Source organism: Styela clava, chromosome 15 (genome assembly GCF_964204865.1).
Source record: "Styela clava chromosome 15, kaStyClav1.hap1.2, whole genome shotgun sequence".
Taxonomy (NCBI): domain Eukaryota; kingdom Metazoa; phylum Chordata; class Ascidiacea; order Stolidobranchia; family Styelidae; genus Styela; species Styela clava.
The window spans coordinates 6,745,663-6,756,123 of NC_135264.1; positions in this window are offsets into that span (position 1 = coordinate 6,745,663).

Consider the following 10,461-nt stretch of genomic DNA (forward strand, 5'->3'; position numbering starts at 1 on the left):
AGAAGACAAATAGCTCCATTATAAAGCGATAGCACTGTGAGATTGACTATTTCCCAGAAAACTGGTGGGCCGATCGGGACGAAACTTGGCATGTAGCGGGTGGAAGTTACCAAACTAACACACAAAATTTTTCAGAACGATCGGACTAGGGGAAGTGGGCCAAAACGGGGTTCTAGTGGAAAAATTAAAGGATGCGCGACATTGAGCTGTCAATCAAGCCACGCTATGTGATTTTGGGGTTTAGAGGCCGTTTAGCTCCGTTTCCGGGGCCAAAAAGCGTTTGCCCGAGTACTGGGATTTTTTCCAAGTGTAATTGGGGGTGGGGGCACTGCCACCGCCCCCCCAGTGGTGAGAAAACGTGTGGAAAGCCACGCCTACTTAGGTAATATGGTTTTTGGGCTATTAGGAGCACTTGGAAGTGGTTTTTGGGCAAAGTGATGCTCAAATCTCAAAGGGACTAATATATAGAATATTTCACCACCTGAACTTTGGGAATTCCCCCTCCCAATCGCCCTCCAGTGGCGTAAGAAGGTTGCGCACCTAAAAACGAAGCTATCGAGAAATAAAATAGATAGGTATGTTGGGAAAGTTTAGTTTAATGCTTTTTTCAAGAAATTTTTTTTCTCTCACTCCCCAGTCATGGTCTAGTGATTTTTGCTTATTGCAGGCCTCTGAAAGGACCTATTAAGAAAGTAAAGGCATGGGCATGTTGAGAAAAATTATATGAATCTATTTTCGAAGAAATTTGATTTCCTCATCTCCTCAGTCACGCTCCAGTGATTTTACGTTATATCTCAAGAATGGTAGAAGGTAGAGGTGCCATATTTGGGTCATACAAGGTAGTTGAGGTCTAGTTTGTGTCAAAAAAAATTCGTCACGGTTGAGTGATCACGGACCTTAAAATTGGAAAAATTGGACTCCGGTTAGGGGTGATCAGTTTATTACGTGGTATTTGAACTTCTTAATGGACTGAAGGGGTCGGGGGCAGAGCGCCGGACGAATTTCCGCCATTCGTCCGGCGCAACGACGCGAGTCCTCCAACAAACTTCAAACAAACATCTGCTTCTTAATTTACTAAAAATATTTCTATACATTTCCCCTCGCGGGTAGCGTAGCGACCTCCCCTGGATGGTCAGGCAAGGAAAAGCACTGAAAGTGCGTATGCACAGTATATATCAAAATTCGTTGCACGAAAGTTAATAGCTAAACTATAACCTCTGAGCGTATATGATTAAGCATTTCCCAGACAACTGGCGGGCCAATCCGGGCGAAACTTGGCATGTAGCTGGGGGCTGTTACCAAACGAACACAGAAAATTTTTGGGAACGATCGGGCCAAGGGAAGTGTGCCAAAACGGGCATTTAGTGGCCCTGGCGTGGCTACCTGTCAATCAAGCTGTCCTTCAAGTCACGCAAGAGTGATTTTGGGGTTTAGAGGCCGTTTAGCTCCGTTACCGGGGCCAGAAAGCGTTTGCCCGAGTATTGGGAATTTATCCAAACATGTTTGGGGGTGGGGGCACCGCCACCGCCCCCTCAGTGGTGAGAAAACGTGTGGAAAGCCACGCCCACTTAGATAATATGGTTTTTGGGCGATTAGGAGCCTTTGGAATCGGTTTTCGGGCAAAGTGATGCCTAAATATCAAAGGGACTAATTAATAGAATATGTTACCACCCGAACTTTGGGGATTCCCCTTCCCCGTAACGGTCCAGTGAGTTCGGAATGTTGCGCTTAAGATTTGAGATATTTGGAAAAAAAAATACATAGGTAGGTTGAGAAAATTTAGTTTAATACTTTTTTAAGAAAATTTTTTCGCTCCCATGCCTCCGTCACGGTCTAGTGATTTTGGCCTTTTGCCGGCTACTGGAAGGTCTTATCAATAATGTAAAGGCATGGGCATGATCAGAAAAATTATTCCAATCACGTATCAGCGGAATTTTTTTTCTAGTAGCCTTCAGTCACGGTCCAGTGATTTTCTGCCCTATCTCGAGAACTGTAATAGATGGGGGTCTCATATTTGGGGTATACAAGGTAGTTGGAGTGAAGTTTATGCCTAAAAAATTTCGTCACGGTCGAGTGATCACGGACCTCAAAATTGATAAAAATCGACATCCATCGAGAGTGATCAGTTTATGACTTGTTATTTAAACTACTGAATGAACTAAAGTGGCTGGGGGCTACGCGCCGGACGAATTCCCGCCATTCGTCCGGCGCAACAACTCTGGTGAATCCAACAAACTCATAATGAAACATACGCTCATTTATACTCAAATATCTTCCTTACATTTCCCCTCGCGGGTAGCGCAGCGACCGTCCCTGGATGGTTAGGCAACCCGAGAGCACTGAAAGTGCGTATGCACAGTATAGAATCAAATTTCGTTGCACGAAAGTCAATAGCTACAGCTAACTACTCTAAGCGACCGTGAATCACTATTATCTGAAGAACCACAGGGCCGAGCCGGACGAAACTTTGCATGTAGCGGGGGCTAGTTACCAAACGAACGCAGAAAATTTTTGGGAGCGATCGGGCCAAAGGAAGTGGGCCAAAACGGGATTTTAGTGGCCCGGAGCTGCTGATTGGTCAATCGGCTGTCTGTCAAGTCACGCGAGAGTGAGTTTGGGGTTTAGAGGCCGTTTAGCTCCGTTTCCGGGGTCGGAAAGCGTTTGCCCGAGTATTGGGAATTTTTCCAAGTATAATTGGGGGTGGGGGCAGTGCCACCGCCCCCCCAGTAGTGAGAAAACGTGTGGAAAGCCACGCCCACTTAGGTAATATCGTTTTGGGGCTATTAGGAGCACTTGGAATTGGTTTTTGGGCAAAGTGATGCTCAAATCTCAAAGGGACAAATATATAGAATATTTCACCACCTCAACTTTGGGAATTCCCCCTCCCAATCGCCCTCCAGTGGCGTAAGAAGGTTGCGCACCTAAAAACGAAGCTATCGAGAAATAAAATAGATAGGTATGTTGGGAAAATTTAGTTTAATGCTTTTTTCAAGAAATTTTTTTTCTCTCACTCCCCAGTCATGGTCTAGTGATTTTGGCTTATTGCAGGCCTCTGAAAGGATCTGTTGAGAAAGTAAAGGCATGGGCAAGTTTAGAAAAATTATTTGAATCTATTTTGAAAGAAATTTAATTTCCTCATCTTCTCAGTCACGCTCCAGTGATTTTACGTTGTATCTCGAGAATGGTAGAAGGTAGAGATGCAATATTTGGGTCATACAAGGTAGTTGAGGTGTAGTTTATGTCAAAAAAAATTCGTCACGGTTGAATGATCACGGACCTTAAAATTGAAAAAATTCGACTCCGGTCAGGGGTGATCAGTTTATTACAGGGTATTTGAACTTCTTAATGGACTAGAGGGGTCGGGGGCACAGCGCCGGACGAATTTCCGCCATTCGTCCGGCGCAACGACCCGGGTCCTCCAACAAACTTCAAACAAACATCTGCTTCTTAATTTACTAAAAATATTTCCATACATTTCCCCTCGCGGGTAGCGTAGCGACCTTCCCCTGGATGGTTAGGCAACCCGAGAGCACTGAAAGTGCGTATGCACAGTATAGAATCAAATTTCGTTGCACGAAAGTCAATAGCTACAGCTAACTACTCTAAGCGACCGTGAATCACTATTATCTGAAGAACCACAGGGCCGAGCCGGACGAAACTTTGCATGTAGCGGGGGCTAGTTACCAAACAAACACAGAAAATTTTTGGGAGCGATCGGGCCAAAGGAAGTGGGCCAAAACGGAATTTTAGTGGCCCGGAGCTGCTGATTGGTCAATCGGCTGTCTGTCAAGTCACGCGAGAGTGAGTTTGGGGTTTAGAGGCCGTTTAGCTCCGTTTCCGGGGTCGGAAAGCGTTTGCCCGAGTATTGGGAATTTTTCCAAGTATAATTGGGGGTGGGGGCAGTGCCACCACCCCCCCAGTGGTGAGAAAACGTGTGGAAAGCCACGCCCACTTAGGTAATATCGTTTTGGGGCTATTAGGAGCACTTGGAATTGGTTTTTGGGCAAAGTGGTGCTCAAATCTCAAAGGGACCAATATATAGAATATTTCACCACCTCAACTTTGGGAATTCCCCCTCCCAATCGCCCTCCAGTGGCGTAAGAAGGTTGCGCACCTAAAAACGAAGCTATCGAGAAATAAAATAGATAGGTATGTTGGGAAAATTTAGGTTAATGCTTTTTTCAAGAAATTTTTTTTCTCTCACTCCCCAGTCATGGTCTAGTGATTTTGGCTTATTGCAGGCCTCTGAAAGGATCTGTTGAGAAAGTAAAGGCATGGGCATGTTTAGAAAAATTATTTGAATCTATTTTGGAGAAAATTTTAATTCTCCATCTCCTCAGTCACGCTTCAGTGATTTTACGTTATATCTGGAGAATGGTAGAAGGTAGAGGTGCCATATTCGGGTCATACAAAGTAGTTGAGGTCTAGTTTGTGTCAAAAAAATTTCGTCACGGTTGAGTGATCACGGACCTCAAAATTGGGAAAATTCGACTCCGGTTAGGGGTGATCAGTTTAGTACGTGGTATTTGAACTTCTTAATGGACTGAAGGGGTCGGGGGCAGAGCGCCGGACGAATTTCCGCCATTCGTCCGGCGCAACGACCCGGGCCCTTCAACAAACTTCAAACAAACATCTGCTTCTTAATTTACTAAAAATATTTCTATACATTTACCCTCGCGGGTAGCGTAGCGACCTCCCCTGGATGGTTAGGCAACCCGAGAGCACTGAAAGTGCGTATGCACAGTATAGATCATAAGCCTTTGCGCGTAAGCCAGTAGCCAGGACAAAGTTAATTAGAGTAGACCCCAACATTCTGGCTTTCCCGGGAAACTGTTGGGCCAATCGGGACGAAACTTGGCATGTACGTGGGGACTATTGCCAAATGAACCCAGAAAATTTTTCAGAAGGAACGGGCCAAAAGAAGTGGGCCAAAACGGGGTTTTAGTGGCACCAACAGAAGGTTGCAAGACATCGAGCTGTCAATCAAGTCACGCTATGTGATTTTGGGGTTTAGAGGCCGTTTAGCTCCGTTTCCGGGGCCAAGAAGCGTTTGCCCGAGTATTGGGAATTTTTCCAAGTATAATTGGGGGTGGGGGCAGTGCCACCACCCCCCCAGTGGTGAGAAAACGTGTGGAAAGCCACGCCCACTTAGGTAATATGGTTTTTGGGCTATTAGGAGCACTTGGAATTGGTTTTTGGGCAAAGTGATGCTTAAATCTCAAAGGGACTAATATATAGAATATTTCACCACCTGAATTTTGGGAATTCCCCCTCCCAATCGCCCTCCAGTGGCGTAAGAAGGTTGCGCACCTAAAAATGAAGCTATCGAGAAATAAAATAGATAGGTATGTTGGGAAAATTTAGTTTAATGCTTTTTTCAAGAAATTTTTTTTCTCTCACTCCCCAGTCACGCTTTAGTGATTTTGGCTTATTGCAGGCTTCTGAAGGGACTTATTAAGAAAGTAAAGGCATGGGCATGTTTAGAAAAATTATTTGAAGCCATTTTAGAAGAAATTTTTTTTCTCCAGTACCTCAGTCACGCTCCAGTGATTTTACGTTGTATCTCGAGAATGGTAAAAGGTAGAGGCGCCATATTCGGGTCATGCAAGGTAGTTAAGGTCTAGTTTATGTCAAAAAAATTTCGTCACGGTTGAGTGATCACGGACCTTAAAATTGGAAAAATGCGACTCCGGTTAGGGGTGATCAGTTTATTACAGGGTATTTGAACTTCTTAATGGACTAGAGTAGTCGGGGGCCCAGCGCCGGACGAATTTCCCTCATTCGTCCGGCGCAACGACCCGGGTCCTCCAACAAACTTCAAACAAACATATGCTTCTTAATTTACTAAAAATATTTCCATACATTTCCCCTCGCGGGTAGCGCAGCGACCTTCCCCTGGATGGTCTCGCAACCTGTCGCACTGAAAGTGCGAACGCACAGTCTAAATCAGAAAACGTTGCACGTGAGGTGGAAGTTAAAATTCTATGCGTGGGAGACCGATTGATGAGAATTTCCACTATGTAGGGTAGGGCTGATGAGGTAGGTGATTAGCACGTTAGTCAGGTATCCCTGTCCGCTTGACGCAGAAAATTTTTGGAAACGATCGGGCCAGAGGAAAGGGGTCAAAACGGGGTTTTTGTTGCCCGAGGCTGTTCATTGGTCAATCAGCTGTCAATCAAGTCACGCTAGAGTGATTTAGGGGTTTAGAGGTCGTTTAGCTAAGTTTCCGGGGCCGGAAAGCGTTTGCCCGAGTATTAGGAATTTTTCCAAGTCTTTTTGGCGGTGGGGGCTGTGCCCCCACGCCCTCTTTGGTGAGAAAACCCGTGCAAAGCCACGCCCACTTAGGTTCTATTGTTTTTAGGGAATTCTGAGGCATGTGAATGGGGTTTTGGGCCAAGATTTGCCTAATTCTCAAAGAGTATAATTATTTGAAATTTTCTTTACTGAAAAATCGGTGTTTCCCCCTCCCAATCGCCCTCCAGTGGCGTAAGAAGGTTGCGCACTTAAAAATGGAGCTATTGAGAAATGAAATAGATAGGTATGGTTGGAAAAATTAGTTTAACATTGTTTTGAAGAAATTTTTGTTCTCTTACTCCCCAGTCACGCTTTAGTGATTTTGGCTTATTGCAAGCCTCTGAAAGGACATATTGAGAAAGTGAAAGCATGGGCATATTTGGAAAAATTATTTGAATCCATTTTAAAAGGAATTTTTTTTCTCCAACTCCTCAGTCATGCTCCAGTGATTTTACGTTATATCTTGAGAATGGTAATAGGTAGAGATGCCATATTTGGGTCATACAAGTTAATTGAGGTCTAGTTTATGTCAAAAAAATTTCGCCACAGTTGAGTGATCACGTGCAATAAAATTAATAAAACTTGATTCCCATTGGGGATGATCAGTTTCTAACCTAGTATTTAAACTATTTATTGGACTAAAAAGGTCGGGGGCACTGCGCCGGACGAATGCCGCCATTCGTCCGGCGCAACGACCAGGGTCTTCCAACAAAATCAGAACAAACACCTACTTTTTACCTTACTAAACACATTTCTTTACATTTCCCCTCGCGGGTAGCGAAGCGACCGACCCCTGGATGTTTTTCTGACCCGTGGCCAAAGAAAAATGCTCAATTAAATGAACGTAAGACATAATTAGAATGATTGATACTTGGTTAATCATTTATCAGTGGTTGATCGAAACTGCATCCCTGAAACTCTGATGGAACTAAATGAGTAACACTGTGATCGGCCTCGCTTACATTTTGTATAGATTCAAAAATTGATATATTCGTGTTTAACAATTGAATAATCTTGAATACTACTCCTACTATTAAATTCAAAAGCACTTTTATCAATAGAGCAATGCTCGCTTCTCGGTCTGTTAATTCTTGAATTACCCCATTATGAATTTAATATTTCTTTTCATATATATATCCTAATCATTATTCAAATATGCTCATTGGGCATAAAAACCACAAATTTTTTCACCATATTCACAATTTATTAACTTTCTAATCCCTCAATAAATTTCCTAAATTTGTACAGCTTGAAACATATTGACCCCAGAGTTTCCTTCAAAGGCATATATATTTATGTTGATCATGGGGTAAAGCTGACCATAGCCAAACCTGATAACTAACTTCAATCATTAGTTTCTTGTATTTGTGTATTTTTTCAAGTACTTTAAGTATAAAATACTCAAATACAGCGGTTCCCAAACTATGGGTCGCGACCCACAGGTGGGTCGCAAAAGGAATCTTGGTGGGTCGTGAAAAGATGTAGAAAGCTTTGGTTAAAAATACTAGTTATTAGGATCGGTGGCGACTCGAATACGTAAATCTTCAAAAAACAAAAGAAATTAAATTGAATTTAAATTCTAATCTGTGAAAGTTTCCTTTTTACCATCTTTTCAAAGGAACAAAAATATGCTACACAAAAAATGACCATGTGGCTTTTTTTACGCATAGCAGGTTTGTACACTGTACAGCACTTCTTACCGTGTTTCCCCGAAATTTAAACAGGATTTAGATTTATTTTCTTTTGAAGAATAACACTATGTTTTTTTTGGAAGAGGATTTTTGTATTCATTTATCAAAAATAAAATTACATTGTAGAAAATCACAACATTTGTTTACTAAACATTATATAAAAACCGACATCCATTGTTTTTATTTGTATTCCCTATACGAAAATCAAGTGACACATATCATAATTGTGATATCACACAATCTTGAATAGTGGTGTGATCTTCACCTTACCTCAGGCCAATGAACCTTTCTTCTCTCACACATTTTAAATTTATTTTAAGGTAAGGGTTTAATTAAAATCATTTTGAAAATTCAAATTATTATCTTATTTTCAGGCCAGGTCTTCATTTCGAGGAAACATGAACAACATTTATATTTGTTTTTGGTTGTCAATAAATCGATCTATCAAGTGGGATCAATTGTAATATTATTTGTAATTGATGTAATTACAGTTTTTCATGCAGTTGTAACGTAATCAAGGTATTTTCAGTCTGTGTAAATGTAATTGTGATTTGCTAAAATTTTGGCTCAATTACACTTTCAATTACACCAGGGGTCACCAAACACGAAAAAAGACGAAATATTTTTCCAAGGGGCGTTTTCCGAAACGACACTCAGACAGATTTTCAGTCGTGGTTGTAAACAATACCTCATTTTGCGATTTCGAATGATATTCGTTAGTTTTTAGTTGTGTTTCGAAAATTTAAGTATGAATCAAATAAGTCAATCATCATTTGCCTCCTTAGGAGTTGTAGTTTCAAAAGTTATGATAAAAAATAAGTCTAGAAATAGCTGTGATAAAATAAGCTGAATCCATGGGAACACTGGCTGTTTGGTTCGATTCTGTAAATTCTTGCTACGCGAAACTCGGGAATTTTTTTGAGGGTAGCAGTAGCGTTAAGGGTAAAACTGCTTCGCTCTGAGTATCGTGTTCATATATTCGAGCATTGCCCTGTTGTAATTGTAGATGTAATTGTAATTTGATATTTTTTGCACGGAGTAATTGTAACGTAATTGAAATATTTAAGGAAGTAATTGTAATTGAACTGAATCATTGTAATGGATCCCACTCTGCTATCCACTAAGATCAAGTAATGGGACTGCCCGACCGTTGCCATTGTGGTCGTCAAGAAGATCTGGCCGCCACCACCGCTATCTGCATTATGTTCTGATTTCATGTTATTCTCGCATTTCTAAATGCGAAGGGCTGTATTCGCCGGTATTATCGACGCAGTATAGTTTTCCTCCGATCTAAGAGGTCTAATGGTGTTGATGGATAAGACGAGTCCTTTTCTAGACGTGGCTTTGTCCACTTACTGTTTCTGGCAATGTTCGGGGTTTTCACCATTGTGTCTCTTCGGATTTCTTCCGAATAGTTCGATCGCTCCTACCAATCTGCCTGGGCAACCGAAACTTCTATTTCTCTGGCCACGTGAGTATATACTGTCTTTTTCGCGCCATTGGTTAAGAAACCCCCGCATCAGGCCATGGGCGCTTTTGGTGATTGAAACCTCCACAGCATACTTCGTTGTCGAACTGATCCAAGTTATACAGTCACGCAATCTCGTCTTTCTTGGTTGGTTTGTTTGAAAGAAGGATTGATAGTAAGCCAAAAATTGTCGGGTTATCAGTAAATCGCTCGGGGGTAGAGAAAAATAGTATTAAAGGGCGTAGTTTGTGTCTCACTGTAAATGCCGCAAAATCGCTTTTCAAAAAGCATAAGGGCATGATCCCCAGCTTGATGGATTACGTCAAGCTATGAGGTATCTAAATATATATATATATCGAAATGTAGGATAAGTAAACATCTTTCTTCCAAACTTGACCACATGCGCACAACGTTCTACCATTTTTGATCATTTCTCTAAAAGACATAGCGAAACATCGATTTGACATTAAACAATTTCAGTTCAACAATCGTGTAATGTCATTTGTTCTTCTGGCACAGTTTGAAGCTGAGCAGTTGAGCCGTTTGAAGATTGACAGTCGAAAAATGTCATTTAAAAAACGACTTTGACTTCGTTTGTTTGGCTTTTGTCTGTATGTGACATCCTAATAGGTGACGATTAGAGTTGCCAAAACTTACTCAAATGACACTTAGCGTGTGTCTTCAGAATCAATCAATTAATTTACTTTTGGTAAAATAAAACAACATAAAATAAAACAACATAAAATATGACAACAACAAAAGGATAAACAAAATGCAGAGATACCCGGAATACGAGCATAACTTAGGCCAAAGTTAATAACATACAAGTACGCCCGTCTACAGTTAAATCAAACAACACATTTAACATATAGGATACAAAATCGGCCAATAACTTTTGAATCGATTTAAGTTATTAAAACACTGCTCAAAAGAAGACCAGGACAACACTTTGCACAAACTAGAATTCAATACATTTGTGTAGCCGCGGTTGTCATATGGTGCAATGGT